The 17586-nt window shown below is 48.9% G+C and overlaps 1 protein-coding gene across 2 annotated transcripts in view; it reads right to left on the bottom strand.

The window, feature by feature from the left end:
- The window catches only part of TMEM51 (transmembrane protein 51), a 55561-nt gene that overhangs the window by 27134 nt on the left and 10841 nt on the right, over nucleotides 1-17586 (bottom strand). The gene's annotated exons all lie outside the window — the stretch shown is intronic.

Genomic DNA, 17586 nt, shown 5'->3' on the forward strand with positions numbered 1-17586 from the left:
TTTTTTTAAAAAGAAGCACACATAGGCTCTGGCCGGTTGGCTCAGTGGTAGAGCGTCAGCCTGGCGTGCGGGGGACCCGGGTTCGATTCCCGGCCAGGGCACATAGGAGAAGCGCCCATTTGCTTCTCCACCCCCGCCTCCTTCCTCTCTGTCTCTCTCTTCCCCTCCCGCAGCCAAGGCTCCATTGGAGCAAAGATGGCCCGGGCGCTGGGGATGGCTCCTTGGCCTCTGCCCCAGGCACTAGAGTGGCTCTGGTCGTGGCAGAGCGACGCCCCGGAGGGGCAGAGCATCGCCCCCTGGTGGGCAGAGCGTCACCCCTGGTGGGCGTGCCGGGTAGATCCCGGTCGGGCGCATGCAGGAGTCTGACTGTCTCCCCGTTTCCAGCTTCAGAAAAATACAAAAAAAAAAAAAAAAGAAGCACACATAATAATTTTTATTAAGATTATTAAGAATATCTACATTCAACCTCAGCAAGCACTGGCAGTTTAACTTGCCCAAAGATCTCAAATAAACCGACTTCCTGCCTCTTCCATCGCTGCTGCCATCACCTGGGCGACTGCACCCGCCCACCTCCAACCTGTTCTCCCAACCGCTGCCCTTGCCCCAGTGGGTCTCCACGTGGCAGCCAAAATGAGCTTCTGAAAGGGTCCTCTGTCCCCTGGCACTCCCCTGCCCGGCTTCCTGCTGTCCTGAGAATAAAGCCCAAACTCCCCACCTGCTTTTGGGCGCTCTGCCCTCCAGACCTGGCTCCTTCTGCCTTCTTCCAGTCCCGGCCACTCCGAGTGGGGTCCGGGGGCCAGCCGCCTCGGTGGCGGCTATGGAGCTGGAGAGAAAGGCAGAACCTCAGCTCCACCCTGCACCTGCTGGGTCAGAACTTTCACATCCAGAAAGAGCTGCTCCAGCCCGCCCCCCACCTCCACCTGGTGCTCCAGCTACATGGCCCCTCACCACCAGGCTCCTCACCTATCACTGAAATGTCACTATCACACTGTGGCGTTCCAAACCAAAGGTTTACAAGTAACTGCCTTGTGATTCTCTATCTTTGAACTCTGCTGGTTTGGGACATAGCTATGGTGGCAACTTGCAATCATCTTCTTGGTTTATGCTATATTTTGTCTCTCTCACCATACGCCACACCCCCAAGTAAGCTCTGGGAGGCCAGGCACAGAGAGGGCGCTCTGCAAAGTTTTATTTTTATTTTTTTAGTTCAGTGAGAGGAGGGGAGGCAGAGACAGACTCCTGCATGTGCCCCGACTGGGATCCACCCGGCAAGCCCACTAGGGGGCGATGCTCTGCCCATCTGGGGAATTGCTCCATTGCTCAGCAACCAAGCTCTTAGTGCCCGAGGCAGAGGCATGGAGCCATCCTCAGTGTCCGTGGCCAACTCATTCCATTTGAGCCATGGCTGCAGGAGAGGAAGAGAGAGAAAGAGAAAGAAGTGGGGAGGGGTAGAGAAGCAGATGGGCACTTCTCTTCTGTGCCTTGACCAGGAATCGAACCCGGGACATCCATATGCCAGGCTGATGCTCTACCACTGAGCCAACTGACCAGGACCTGCAAATTTTTTAATTTTTTAATTTTTATTTATTTATTTATTTATTTTATTCATTTTAGAGAGGAGAGGGAGAGAGAGAGAGAGAGAGAGAGAGAGAGAGAGAGAGAGAGGAGAGATAGAGAGAGAGAGAAGGGGGGAGGAGCTGGAAACATCAACTCCCATATGTGCCTTGACTAGGCAAGCCCAGGGTTTCGAACCGGCGACCTCAGCATTTCTAGGTCGACGCTTGATCCACTGCGCCACCACAGGTCAGGCTGCAAATTTTTTTAGAATGAATAACAGTCACAAATATTGTGTAACTATGTGGCAGACTTTCTTCACATGAATTATCCTTTATTCTTCATGAAACCTATGTGGTGACATAGGTACTAATTAACGATAATCCCCATTGTACAGATGAGGAAAGAGAGGCACATGACACAAGTCTCGTAGCTGGTAAGGCAGAGCAGGGATTCCACCTGGGGCCAGGCGGGGTAGTGATGGTCCCCTTACAGCACACACTACCGATACACAATCCTGCCCTCTTATTTGTAACTCAAATGGCATTGTACACACACCAGGGCTGCTTGATACTGAAAAGAATATCCTAGTGAATACTTCCACAAAATAAAGAATTCTGTGGTTGGGGAATCAGGTCCCCTTCACGTGCTTCACATAAATTACATTTTTGTATTCGGAATCTGTGTAAGCAAGGTCTGTCCACTCACAGGTTCCCAAAACAGCTGCTATACACCATTGCACCTCCAAAAACAAGCCCAACAGGAAAGACGCATTTAAGCCAAGAAATAGTCGATACTTCTGTGCCCTCTGTGGGGCTGTCACGACCTTCCTGTCACAGCCACCAGCTCAGTAAATGTCCATCTTTGGAGACCCACTGCCTTCCTTCCTTCTATGGCCCTTCCTGTCTGCCCTGTCTCACTCCATGGAGCGCCAACCTTGAGGCTGTACGAGGTATCCCCACCGTCACACTTCCAGCACACCTGGGGGGACACGTACAACCTTGTTCAACCTCCGCGAGAGTCAGAGCAAGGTGTCCCAATTATCACATCGTCAGCACAATCACTACTATTTCTTGAGCACTAGCTGTGTTAGGCTGTCTTTGAAAGTTACCTCCCTTAATTTAATCCTTAGGACAATCCTTACGGTAAGGAACATGGGAGGGGGGAGTCTCAATGTTTTGCAAATGAAGAACCTGAAGCTCAGAGAGATGAAGTGATCTGCCCACGGTCACACAGTCAGTTGGCAAGAGACCCAGATCTTGAACAGTTCAACTCAGAAAGGTCCCAGCCTGCCAAGAATCCTGTTAGCTAACGCTTATGGAGTCTGTACCATGTGCCCAGGCACTGTGCTGTGCTGAGACCCTTGCTGCTTGACCTCATAACAGCCCCTATGAGGCGGGTGCCCATTTTACAGACAAGGAAACTGAGGCTCAGAGAGGCAGATGGGACACATCCTCAAGGTCACACAGCCAAGACGAGTGCAGAGATTTGAACAGTGACATGCTGTGCGGCCACTCTGCTTTCAGCCTAGCCTGGCCACATATTTTTAATTTATAAACTAGCCCCCATGGAGTCTCAAGCGGGCAGCTGAATGTCACGCTTTGATCGTTTCCCTTCTATTTTCCTTTTCAATCCAAAGGAAACAGACCAGCTTGAGAAACCCACATGGTTTCCCCAGATGCGGGCACAATAAACAAAACACACACAAAAATCAACAAACAAAAGCGTTGTTTGTCCACCTTGAGCTCGGTCTTGTCGAGCACCTGCCGCGCCGCTCCACCTCCAGTCTGCAAGCCGCCGGGTCGGTATGGCAGGAAGCCTGCCGTTCACCTAGACGTGACAGCGACTGTCTGCTTGAATCTCTTCCAACGGAGTGCACAGGATGGTTAGAAAACTGGGACAAGGCTGGGCGGAAAGCCTTGAGTTTTTAACATGAGGCAATCCAAGACAGGGTTTAATCATAGAACCTCGGGTTCCCTGGACGTGGTTCACAACGGCTGTATGTCACACCTGTTGCAACAGACGCCCTGGAGACTGTCCTGTCACTTCCTCGAAGGCATGAAGGACAACCTCCTGACCGGGTGCAGCCTGGAGCCCCACCCAGCTCAGTCAGGAACCCAGAGGTGTGCAGCCTCGCAGATGACGGTGGAGTAAGCGGACGAGCATGACGGGCTTGCTGTGTGCTGTGTGTCATTCTGCACACCGTACCCCTACTGACTCAGGTCATGGCCACCATAGCCTTTCAGGTTGGCATGAGCACCCCTGTCTTACAGATTGAGGAGACTGAGGCCGTGAGGCATCTTGTCCCAAGTCCCCCAGCTGCAAGAGCTAGAATGTGAAACTACTTTGGGGGCCACAACACAGAGCCTTCCAGAAGCAGGGGCGTCTCTCGTTCAAGCAGCAATGGATGCTCATTCCAGTACATGAGGGTCTTCTGCTGTGAGCCCCATTTCCCAGAGCTGACGGCACTGTGGTGCAGTGAAAAGCATCAGGGGTTAGGCAGACCTAAGGTTCAATCCCAGCTGCTCCATTTTCTAGCTGTGGGACTTTGGGTTAGGGACTTGACCTCTCTGAGCCTTAGTTGTTGCTCTGTAAAGTGGGGGACAAAAATAGCACCTAAACCAACAAGGTTATTATAAGAATTAAATCAGATACTACTAATAATAACCAACATTTACTAAATGCTCCCACGCTCAAGGCCCTGTAAAGAAAGATGCATTGCCATTTTCTTCATTTTACAAATGAGGAGCTCAGAGAGGTTAAGTCACTTGTACAAAGACACACAGCTAATTGTAGAGATTTGGGGATTAGGCGGACTTTGAGTCCAGGCTCTTAAGAACTGCGCAATGCATCCTCTTATGTAATTCAACACATACACAAACCAACAGGCATAGTGTCTATAATATGATAGCGCTTCAAACCACAGCCAAAATTATTATCATTTGAAGGGTGGCCATGGAGACAGAACCCAGATGAGGGCCTGCCTAGTTCTGCCTGATGCCCAGTGCCTGGCAGACATCTACAGCTCTACACGGGAGTCTTGCCCTCTGTTCCCAGCACAGCAGACCCTGTGATGCCTGGCATGTGTCCAGAATCAGCCTGGTGACTGAGGGTGCTTTGTCTGTGGCTTAGGGCTGGTCTTGGCATTTATTGGGAGTTATCCCTGGGACCAGACTTTGACCCCCCAGTTGGCTTATGCTTTAAAACAGACTAGCAGTAAGTCCTTGACATCTTCTAAAACTCAACTGCCCTGGACAGAAGACACCTTAACGGTTAGAGTTGGGAGGTGCCTGCCAGCACCTCTGCCAGGCTGGAGGACAGTGCTGTCTGTGGCACTGGTTGAAAATACAGATGCCCCTGAGCCCCACCCGAGACTGCGGACTGAGCTGCCAGGGGCTGGATGGAGGCATCTGCTCATTTACTTGTTTACTTAAAGCCTAATTTATATCTACTGAAATGCACAGATACAATTTGACGAGTTGGAATCACCACCCAGATCAAGATGTAAGACATTTCCATCACCCCAGAAAGTTCTCTGTGTGCCTTCTTCCAATCAACCCCCAACCCCCACCCCAGGCCCAGAAAAACACTGACCCATTCATTATCTGTTACTATATGTTAGTTTTGCCTGTGCTAGAGGTTTCTTTCTTTCTCTCTCTCTTTCTCCCCTGACCTCCTTCCTTCTCTCCTCTTTCTCTCTTCCTTCCCTCCCTCCTTCCCTTTCCTTCCTCAATCTCTCTCCCCATCCCTCCCTCCCTCTCTCCCTGCCTTTCTTTCTTTCTTTCTTTCTTTTCTTTAAAATTAATTATTGACTGATATAAGAGAAAGAGGAAGGTGGGGAGAGAGAGAGAAAGAAAGAAACATCCATTTGTTGCTCCACTTATTTATGCATTCATTGGTTGATTTTTGTATGTGTCCTGACCGGGGATTGAACCCGCAACCTTGGCATATCAGTACGATGCTCTGACCAACTGAGCTACCCGGCCAGGGCCTAGAGGTTCCTAAAAATGGAGTCACACATGTTGTGCTCTTATCTCAGTCTTTTGCACGTCCATGGTGTTGCCCGTATCTGTAGTTCATTTGGTTCCTCTACCCTGCTGAATGGTGCCCCTTGTGTGGATATACCACAGTCAGTCTGTTCACCTGCTGATGGACACCTGGGCTACTTTCTCGTTTGGGCCGCTGTGCACGAAGCTGCTGTGAACATTTGTGTGGGCAGATGTTAGCACCTCTCTTGATAAATCCCTTGGGGTGGCATTGCTGGGGCACCGGGCAAGCATTTCTTTTGATCCCCTCTCCAGTGCTGCAGCAGCTCGCAGGGGTGGGTTCCCTAGCCTGCTCTTCTGCAAGCCCTTGATCCAGGTGACCAGCCCCCAGAGGTGACAGGCACTGCTCTGGGTCACAGAGGAACCATTTCCTAACCAGTGATCCTTGAGTTAGTCCACATTTTGATTCACAGTTAGTTTTGAAACCTGAATCGACCCTGGGTGGTTTGTTCTGACTAATGATGTCAGCTTTTCATACTGCGGCTTAAAAACCCAAGGAGATAACACAAGGAATATTCTGGTTGCCAAGGCACTGACAGGGATTTCATGCCTCTGTCCCAGAGTGGACAGATTGGATGTGTTAATGAAGATGGATCAGTCGCAGCCCTTCCTCTAAACCCCACCAGGGACCGCCCCCCTGAAGGTATCAATGCCAATTTAGCTGGGGCGGAAAAGCAAGGCGGTGATTAAAATCTGTGTCTATCTGGGTGGCCTTAGCCAAGTTGTTTCCCTTTCCTGAGCCTTGTTTTCTTCATCTGTAAAATGGGGACACTGTCCGTCCTATCTCATGATACTGGAGAGAGGATGAACAATCTGGGGTGTTGAAAAGGGAGGTGGCTGTGGTCAGCTGAGCAGTATGTGGGGTTGGGAGGCAGAGGGAGCAGTCGTTAGAGACCAGTTGTTACCTGAGGACCACTCCATCCCCTACCTTGCAGCCTAGGTGGGGATTGCTGAATTGCAGGTTCCAGGGTCCCACTGTGGACTTATAGAATCAGAATCTGGTCTACTTTTAGCAAGTGTCCCGAGTGGCCCTGATGCTCACAAAAGCCTTGAACACTCACCCTGGAGCGTGGACCGAAGGCCGCACCTGGGGAGTCAGCCAGACCTGAGGATGCAGAGACAGGCAGGGTGGAAAGGTCCAGCAAAGACAGCTGAGGACTGGAAGAGGCACAGTGTGGAAATGGTCCAGGGGAGGACTGGGGACCAATTTATGCCTCCACCCAGACTGCCTCCCGGCTTTGACCCAGGAATTCCAGCCACACGTGCCTCCCTTCCGTGGCCTCTGGGTCAACTCGGCAAAGTCCTCGCACCTTGGCAAGGGAGGCACTATCAGGCCAGGGTTAAAAGTTCTGGGGAGTTCGGAGGTCCTCGGTGTGACTCCCAGCTCCAACACTTCCTGGAGGGATGACCTTGAGCAAGCCGCTTCAGCCGAGCTGTAAAGAGGGTATAATGAAAAGCAGTGCTTCCCTAACGGAGTTGTCAGAGGGCAGTCAGGCGCTCAAGCGCGTCGAAACGTTGGACACCACGCCGGGCGCCTTTCACACGGTCGTTACTGATGCAATGGCCTTCATCTTGCTCCCCCTCAGGTTTGGGGATGCAGCTGGTGACTCCTGACAAGTGACAAATAGTGCTAACCCAGGGGGGGGGGCAAGGCTGTCTCCCACGCCTGGCTGCACAGCCCTTCTCCCTGCAGCTGTGTTCTCCCTCCTCTGCGTCTCAGCTTGAATCCATCTCCTCCGGGATGCTCCTAAGTTGTCACTTGCTCAGCTATACCCAGCTGAACAGCAGGGTCTCCTGAGAGCCAGGGGGCCCAGCTCTGCAGCCTGAGCGAGGGCAGTGGAGCAAGCAACTTCACCGCTGAGTCCCAGCTTCCTCATCAGGAAAGTGGGTGTCATATCAGAACCTCCCTTAGCGCACTGTTGTGACCCTCAAGTAAAACCACGCACACCAACCCCGTAAGGCGCTGCCCGGTCCACAGGAACGACTCAGCAAACATCATCACAAACTGTGAACTAGAGTTATCTCCTAAGTGGCCTGTGTCATCTCCCTCACGCCAGACTGTAAGCCCCCCATGAGGACAGGACCCTTGTCAGACAAAACCACATCCAAACAGGCATCTGGGGTCTCAGGATGGTCTCCAGCTCCCCTGACCAGGGAGGTGGCTGATAACTGTTCCTTGGGACTCCTCCCCAGTGGCTGACCATTCCTCACAGTGAAAGGAGGTTCTCCCGGGACATTTAGGGTGTACCGTGCCTCTAGGTAGGTGGCGGGGTAGGGCGGCCTGCATGGCCCGAAGGTCCCTCCTCTGCCCTCTCCCTCCAGCAAGAGTGCACTCAGATCTCAGGGGCTCTCTCAGGAGGCCCAGGCGGGCTGAGTCGAGCCAGGAAGGAGCCTGGATTCATCCCCCCACCCCGAGTCCCTCGTTTTCAGATGAAAAGGCGGGTGCACTGTGAGGGTGAAGGTTGTCCCAAGGTGATGATGACCTGAACAATTGCACATGGGACACAAGAACTGGGAAGAGGGCGTTCCTATCTATGTGTGACAGATGCCCGGGAAAGGGGGCCCCAAGGCACGCTGCCCAAGGAGCCAGACAGGATTAGAACCCGTGTCTCTAAAGCTCTAACACCCATATCCTTTATGTTTGTCACTGACTCGGATGCAAATCAGGTGATCTTAACTAAAACAAACAAGCAAAAAACTCCAAAATCTCAAATAGAATAAACCCCGCACAGAAGCACTCCGGGAGAGGGTTCGAGGGAGACCACCTCTATACCCACTATCAGTTAACCACACCAACAGGCCGCCCCTCGGTTCTCCCACCAACCACCTTTGAAAATCAGCTGTTCCCCCCAGAAAGAGCTGTTTCTGTCTCTCTGTGTCCCCTTCTGTCATATGACCGTCCACGTCCCTTCAACATCTTCCACTCCCCACCTCCTCCCATCCACCATGCCCCCCATCTCCCCCAGACTTCCTAATGACCGTGCAAGGGCACGGTCACTCCTGGTGACCTGGGCCTGAAGTCTCAGCGACTTGGCCATTCTCTCTCCTGCTCAGTCTACCCTTCAACACAGACACACACAGCAGGTCTCAAATGGGCTGCCCCAGGGCTGTATCTGACCTGTGGACATGGCTTATTTGGCCTGTGAAGTGCTACTTATTTTATATGCTATAGGGTAGTAGTTTCCAGCATTGAGAACCTGGGTAATCTCATTTACAAAACTTGACAATCTGGTCACCCTGGCCCAAGTCCTCCCATGCAATAAGCAGCTGGTGCTGGGGCACAGCTCCATCCCATCCCGTGGCAGGGGCCTGCCTGTCACTCTGTCACAGTCTTTGCCACTCCCTGCTCTCCCACATCTGGCCACGCTCCCTCCGTGACATGCCGCACTGCCTCAGTGCGGACACGTGCACTCCGAACCCACGGCCAGCGGGTCCCCAGGCCGTTCCTTTGCGAAGCCTTTCCTTTCAGTGATTCTTCCTGCCCCATCCATCTCCCTCCCAGTTATCAGGCCTGGTTGACTGAAGCCAGAAAGTGAGCCCTCACTGGACCGTGACCTTGATCTTGAAGTTCCCAGCCGCCATAACTGGAAGAAAATAATTTGTTTGTTTAAACCCCCAGTCTATGGTATTCGTTACAACAGCCCGAACTGACTGCTGCCAGGCCCTTTACTGAGATGGGGATGTCTCAACAAACATGATGGCATGGGTCCCCAGGATGAAAAGTCTCAGAGTTGAGACAGATAGCGTAAAATGGCGAGATCATATCGCTGAATCCCGTGGAAGTGTGCCCTGCATTTCCTTCAGAGGTGCCCGGCACGTTTGTCTCTGAGCCTTTGCCCAAGGCTGACAGCCCTTCTTGAAAGGTCCCCCCAGACCCCACTCTCAGACCGTGAAAATCACCCTTCCCTTCCCTTCTCCTTGCAGCTGAAGTGCAAACCCCTCTGTTTTCCTGATTGCTGCTTCTGCCTGCTTTGGGAATAACAGCTTCTTTAAAAGCACACTTCCAAGCCAAGGCTCCATCTATCCAACAGCCTGGCCCAGGAGGCAACCGCTTTGATCCGCGGAGCAGTGGCCAGGACAGAACCTTCCAACTCGCTTTCTTGGGGAAAGTAGTTTGTTCTACCGGGGAGACCACCACAATTCACCGAGCGTCAAAATGACAGACAGCAAAGGCAAGACAGGTATGGAAATGTCTGGCAGGGGGCAAACGCTTCAAAGCTTCCAGGTTTAAGGAAGAGAGTTCTGAGATAAAGCAAGGCTGGGAGTGGAACAGTCTTGATGGAATTTTTTTTCTTTTTTTTTTTTTTAAAAAGATGGAATTTGTGAAATTTGCCTAAAGAAGAAATAAGGAAGTGATACTGATGTGAACTGATGTCTTGGGGTGTGAACCGAGAGCCAGGAAAAGGAAGATTGTCCTGAAAACAACCTGTGTGAGAATATACAGTCTTCCTGAGACAAAGCCCCATGGGCCACCGGAAGCGGTTAGCTGGGAGGTGGCGTGGCTCATCAGAATGGAAAGATTCGGAAAAAATGATGATCGCAACAGCACCTAGAATTTTATTGAGCATTTACTACATGCTAAGCACTTTTTACGTAGAGCTCATTTAATCCTCACAAAAATCTCAAAACTGTTCTCCCCATTTGGAGAAATTAACTAACTGCCCGAGTCACCGAGGTCACTAGAGCCCACACTTGAACTTACATCTGTTCCTTTAATACGAAGTGATACATGTTTAGGAATTTAGAAATTGTAATTATTCAAATTTTTGAATTCTTTGTATCTTTTTAAATTTTTTTTTTTTTTTTTTTTTTTTTTTTTAATATTTTTTGTATTTTTCTGAAGCTGGAAACGGGGAGAAACAGTCAGACAGACTCCCGCATGCCCCCGACCGGGATCCACCCGGCACGTCCACCAGGGGCAACGCTCTGCCGCGACCAGAGCCACTCCAGCGCCTGGGGCAGAGGCCAAGGAGCCATCCCCAGCGCCCGGGCTATCCTTGCTCCAATGGAGCCTTGGCTGCGGGAGGGGAAGAGAGAGACAGAGAGGAAGGAGGGGGTGGGGTGGAGAAACAAATGGGCGCTTCTCCTGTGTGCCCTGGCCAGGAATCGAACCCGGGTCCCCCGCACGCCAGGCCGACGCTCTACCGGCTGAGCCAACCGGCCAGGGCCTCTTTTTAAAATTTTTTTAAAGGGGCCAGCTTTGTCATAATCTCCTTTGTTACATTCACAGATTAGAATCATCTTTGTCCTTCAAAGTCTTCTCCATCACCACCAATTTTTTAAATTTAATTAATTAATTTATTTATTCATTTTTTTTAGAGAGGAGAGAGAGAGAGAGAGAGAAGGGGGGAGGAGCTAGAAGCATCAACTCCCATATGTGCCTTGACCAGGCGAGCCCAGGGTTTCGAACCGGCGACCTCAGCATTTCCAGGTCGACGCTTTATCCACTGAGCCACCACAGGTCAGGCCATCACCACCAATTTTAATGGCCACATGGGATTCCTCTGCATCGATGTACCATGGTCCATTTCCAGGCCTTTATGTTGGACTTCTGGTTTATTTCCACAAGAAGACATTTTAACTGGTGAAAAACATCTGATCAGGGTGCTAACAGTTAGCAAAACCCCTCCCTACACAAAGTAGCAACACATCAGTGTTGGAGGGATGAGATTTGTGGTGGAAAGACCCAAGGGCCAGGTAGCAACGTCGCTGATGCACATTTATTTCAGGTACAAACTTTTAGGACAAAAAGCTCTAATTTTTAGGTCAATCTGAGAGACAAAGTCAGATGTCTCTCAGATTTACCCATCTCACTGTTTGGAAAGATGAGCTTGTTTCCTTGGCAACAAGCAGCACATGTTCTCCAGAATCCCAAGTTCTCTCCCTACTTCCCAGTTCTGAGGTTACCTCCCAGGTAAATGAAATTAAAAGCCACTACACCATGGTGTAGTGGTTAAGAATACAGGCCCTGAAACAGGCCGCCTGGGTTCAAATCCCCACATGACCACTTCCCGGCTGTGGATGGTGTTATTTGCTCACCAGGCACTTGGAAACCAAGTGCTGAGGTTGAAAAAAAGCCTGGGTCTCAGAAGGATTATGTGGAACAAAGACCCTACCTTCCCCACCGAACACACTAAATTGTAACTGTGACCTGCCTATCTTAAGCCCTTAAGATGTGGTGGAGGTATAGGGTTGTTTGCACAGTAGCTAGCATACTCCTGCCTCAGTTTCCCCAAATCATAGAACTGTTACGAGTATCTATGATTTAGCATACGCAAAATGCTTAGAATAGTGCCTGGCACAATTGTTACATAAATTAACACTAACATTAGAAATAACCAGTAGGGTCAGACCTTCTCACTAGCCAGCCCAGGCTACCTGCCTCCTCCAGGGCTGCCCCAAGACAAGGGGGATGGGGAGGCTTGGATGCCTCCGCCTCGATTCCATCAAGGGTACTGACCCCATCAGGGATAGTTTCCCAAACATTTATGACTTCCATCACTAACCGGATATGTCTCTGCCTCTCCGGAATTTCCCTAAACTCTTTCTGAGTATTTTCAGCCTTGAAACCCTCTTGCAGGAAGCAAATCTGGCGGCCTCTGTCTGTGAGAAGTTTCCCGCAACCGGACAATTTCATCCTGGGCAAAAGCACACACATGTTCTAAAGTTGCAGACGCGCTTCCCCACCTGCAGTGAGTCAGCAGAAACACAAGGGCCGAAGAACTCCATTAACCTCATCGCTGTTGGTCAGCCAGGCGCAGTTCCCCTTAGCCCGAGACCACGCTGTTCAGCCAATGGTTCCATCAGCTTCCAACCCCCAAACCAAGGACCAATGACCCAGAAATTCAGAGCTTGTACCCCCAGCTAATTACATGCTTATCTCTACCATCTATCTGTAAAAGGTTGCTTTCCCCATACTTATGAGTCATGATTTTTATTTCTTTCTTCTTATTTCTTTTGTGCACAGACCCCTTTGAGAATCCGACAGCTACTGACCCTCCATAGAAACATTCAGAGGTGGAAGGTTTGCCAAAATTTCAGATGCTTCCTGGGTCCTCAAAGGCAATCTGAGGACCCTGGTACAAGTTATTACGAGTTTAAAATTACCCAACAATTTCATACCAATCCTGACAACTATAATATTTTATTGCTTTGACTACCAGGAGAACATCTCAGAGCAGGCATTTAGAAACATCATTATCTGCAAAGAAAATTTCTGGAAGCATAGCTACCTCTGGGAAAAAGTGCTCAGGTGGTCTGTGGTGAGAGGGAAATGTATCGTTTTCATTGCATATCCTTCAGGACATTCTTTTACACAGTGTGTAAAAAAACTAAACTAACTGTCTAATTACACAAAAAAGAGTTAATAAGAAAGTTACTTAAGTGAGGCACTGTGTACAACCCACTGTCACTCTCATTCCTGTGACATGGGGAAGGGGAGGGGTCACAGCGGGGAAGAGGTCAACTTGGTACCTAGAGACCTGAACCCACATCAGCGGGAAAAGACAAAACCTCACTCAAGGAAAGATGACAAACGATTTCCACTCAATGCTCAACGTAGGTCATTAAAGTTTCAGACTGGATGGAGGAAAGAAAAGTTGTTAATATTTCATTAGGTCCCTAGACAGCCACAGTGCCAGGGAGAGGAAGTGGCCGAACCTTCTTACAGAAGTTTAGAGGGTGCACACGTAAGCAAATCGACTCTGTGGAGGACCGAGGTTATAAAGACATGTCAATGCTAGAACAAGGAGGGGGATGGATAGAGGTGGGGACATGTACTAGAGCCTAAACCAGGGGTCCCCAAACTACGGCCCGCGGGCCACATGAGGCCCCCTGAGGCCATTTATCCAGCCCCTGCCACACTTCTGGAAGGGGCACCTCTTTCATTGGTGGTCAGTGAGAGGAGCATAGTTCCCATTGAAATATTGGTCTGTTTGTTGATTTAAATTTACTTGTTCTTTATTTTAAATATTGTATTTGTTCCCGTTTTGTTTTACTTTAAAATAAGATATGTGCAGTGTGCATAGGGATTTGTTCATAGTTTTTTTTATAGTCCGGCCCTCCAACTGTCTGAGGGACAGTGAACTGGCCCCCAGTGTAAAAAGTTTGGGGATCCCTGGCCTAAACAGTCCCCTACATGTACCCTCCCCCCAATTCAAAGAGAGTAGCTGTGCATTAATTAGGTCCAATCACATGACACTGCCCTTTCTGTGGGTCATCCTTGGGGGGGGGGGGCTGAGTCCAGTATTTCCTATGCTGTGGTAAGGATGATATGAGGCCACGTGTAAAGCTCCTGGCTCTGTGTGAGGCACACAGTAGGTGCTCTGAGAATCCATCCCTTCCGCCCCACCCTCCCTCTATCATCAGCATGAAACTGTCTGTGCTTGGCCATTTCGTACAAACACAGGCGCCACACAAACCCAGCAATCAGCAATCCCATTCCTAGGGATTTGCCCCAGAGGAACAAAACACTTATGTTCACCGTAAAACCCAAACGCAAACATTTACAGTGACTTCTGAGTTATCACCACCAAAAACTAGAAACACTCCAAATGAATTTCCGCAAGGAAATTCCGCAAGGAAGGAATAAACAAAGCGGGGCCCACTGTACCATGGAATACGCCTATAGGGTGGGAGCTCAAAGGCATTACACGGTCAGTAAAGGACTCAAAAGGCTTCACCCTGTGTGATTCCACTTATGTGACTTCCTGGAAAAGGCAAGACTGAGTGGGCAGCAGACATCGGGTGTTGTGTTGCTCAGGACAGGGTGGGAGAGGGGTTGATCCCAAAGGGGAAGCATGACGGAATGTGGGGGGCTGATGCAATCTTTCTGTGTCTTGATTATGGTAGCAGTTACAAAACTGTGCGTTTGTCACACTCATAGAATGGTATGTGAAAAAAGGTGAATTTCGCTGTTTATAAAATTTAAAAAATATTTATAGATGTAAACATAATCGTAGGAGGGTGGTGTCTTGAGCCAGCTCACGTTGCTATAGCCAAATAGCATAGACTGAAGGGCTTCAACAATAGACACTTATTTCTCCTGGTTCTGGAGGCTGGAAGCTCAAGATCAAGGTGCCGGCTGACTTAGTGCCTGGTGAGGACCAGCATCCCAGCTTATAGATGGCTGCCTTCCCAGTGTGTCCTCATATGGCCTTGCCTTGCTGATCTCTATCTCTGCTCCGAAGGGCACTTACCCCATCCTGACGGCCTCAGTCTCATGACCAAGTCTACACCTAATCACCTACGAAAGAGCCCACCTCCTAACGCCATCACACTGTGGGGTTAAGACTTCAACATACAAATGTGGGGCAGACACAAAATCAGCCCACAACAGGCAGTTTTTATAGCTGCAGGCAACAATCATAAAAGAACCATCTAGAATTGTGGCTAATATTTGCAAAGCCCTCCACAGCTCACCAAGCAACTTACCTAACAGTAACCCTTACAGGAGCCACAACATAATTGGGTTTTTTTTTTTTTTCTGAAGTGAGAAGGGAGGCAGAAAGATAGACTCCCGCCTGTGCCCGACAGGGATCCACCTGGCATGCCCTCCAGTGGGTGATGCTCTGCCCATATGGGGCATTGCTCAGCTGCAACCAGAGCTATTCTAGTGCCTGAGACCAAGACCATGGAGCCGTCCTCAGCGCCCAGGCCAACTTTGCTCCAATAGGACCTTGGCTGTGGGAGGGGAAGAGAGAGAGAGAGAAAGAAGAGGGGGAAGGGTGGAGAAGTAGATGGGCGCTTCTCCTGTGTGCCCTGGCTGGGAATTGAACCCGGGACTTCCACACGCTGTGCCAACACTCTACCACTGAGACAACCAGCCACGGCACAACAAAATTCTTATTTAAATAATTTTTAAAACCTTTTTTTTTGTGTGTGTGTGGCAGAGACAGAGAGAGTAGAGAGAGGGACAGATAGGGACAGATAGACAGGAAGGGAGAGAGATGAGAAACATCAATTCTTCATTGCGGCTCCTTAGTTGTTCATTGATTGCTTTCTCATATGTGCCTTGATGGGAGAGGGGGGGCTACAGCAGACCGAGTGACCCCTTGCTCGAGCCAGTGACCTTGGGCTCAAGCTGGTGAGCCTTGCTCAAACCAGATGAGCTTGCACTCAAGCTGGCAACCTCGGGGTCTCGCACCTGAGTCCTCTGCATCCTAGTCCGATGCTCTATCCACTGCGCCGCCGCCTGGTCAGGCTAAAAACATTTATTTAAAAACAAAAATGTTTCCTCCTGTCATAAGAACCATACTTGTTTACTAAACAAAAATTACTAAATCTAGATTAACAGAAAAATTTTAAATCATCATATTACCCCACCATCTACAACTACTGATAATATTTATGACACTATTCAGACTTTCTTATATATTTTTTAAACATACACTTTTTTTTATAAAAGTGAGATCTTACAACAATATGATTTTGTGACATAATTTTTTAAATTTTGTTATATAATGAACAATTTTTTTTACATCATCAGTATTTATCTAAATCTTAATTTTCAGTGGTTGAGGAATATTCCAGTACATGGAGGACCCATAATTTAAATACGCCTCTGTTGAGGGACACATAGTTGGTTTCTAATTTTATTTCTATTATAAAAAGAATAACAATGTTGAAACTCCTTAGCAATCACGTTTCCTCCAGATAAATTCCTGGTATTGAAACTGCTACATTTTTTCAAAGCTTTTCTTGTGCATTTGCAGGACCGTCCTATTTACACTCCCACCGTTAGCTTAAGCAAGCACCGCCTCTCAACATGAGTGTTCTTTTTCAACTTCAAATTTTAAAACTTTTCCAAACATTTAAAATGCCATATGTGAAAGATGGTTTTCTTTTCATTGGCATTTTCATTAACATGGTGAGGTTGAACATAGTTTCTCTCCCCCACACAGGTGCCCGTTGGCCAACAGGAGTTCTTCTCCCCCACGTCTCAGCTAGGGCCGTCAGCCTTCCTCACTGATAGCAAAAGCTCTTCTACGTGTTCAGAAAACAGCCAGCCCCTTGTCTGCCATGTCTTGCAAATATCGCTCCAATTTATCATTTGCTGTATCTAAGTTTTTAAATGTATCAATCATTTTCAATCATTTCTATTATAATGTTACCTTTTACTATTGTACTTTAAAAGCCCCTTCCAAAAAGAGGATCGAGTGTCTTTCCAGCGGAGAAACCTCGCAGACATCACTTGACCCAAGTGACCAAGGTTAGCATCACCGATAAGTCAGGCTGGTATCTTGTATATCCGGATGTGACACAGCGAGGACACTTCTCTGTAGTACTCTTTCCTAAAACCCAAAACCCCGTGGCGTCTAATCATTAGAAGACACCAGATAAACCCAAACCGGGGGACATTCTACAGACTACTGCCCAGTCCTCTTCAAAACTCTCACTCAAGTTCACGGAATTCAAGGAAAGACTGAGAAACTGTCGTAGGCCAGTCAAGATGAAGGAGACACCGCACCTAAATACAATGTGGTGTCTTGGACCGGATCCCAGAGCAGAAACACAACAAATGGGTGAAATCCAAATAAAGTCTATCATTCTGTTAATAGCGATGTGAATTTCTTTTCTTCTTTTATATTAAAATCTCTGAATGCAAACTGTCTTTTCATCACCGTAGTCTTCGCATCAAGATACACAGCAATGACAGCAGATTTCTTTTCAAAGCTTAGTATTCAACAGTAAACATCTTTTCCCCGTTTCAATGTTACATTCCTCTGACAAGGGAAAAAAAAAAAAATCAAACTCAAGTTATCCGAAGCCCAGACACATTTCCATGCTTAGCTGGCCTTCACCGACCTTGGTGACTGACTCCCTGCTGTCAGCAGCTCCAGGCCCCGGAAAGACGGGACTGGGGCACAATCATTTCTAAAGTGTTGTTACAAACCGATGCCCTCTTCTAAGCCAGGTTACAAAGTAAGGATGTATATATTTCCAAAGAGTCCCAGTTCATCATTTCCCCCCAAAATGGTTGGAGGAG

Source organism: Saccopteryx bilineata, chromosome 3, assembly GCF_036850765.1.
Source record: "Saccopteryx bilineata isolate mSacBil1 chromosome 3, mSacBil1_pri_phased_curated, whole genome shotgun sequence".
Taxonomy (NCBI): Eukaryota; Metazoa; Chordata; class Mammalia; order Chiroptera; family Emballonuridae; genus Saccopteryx; species Saccopteryx bilineata.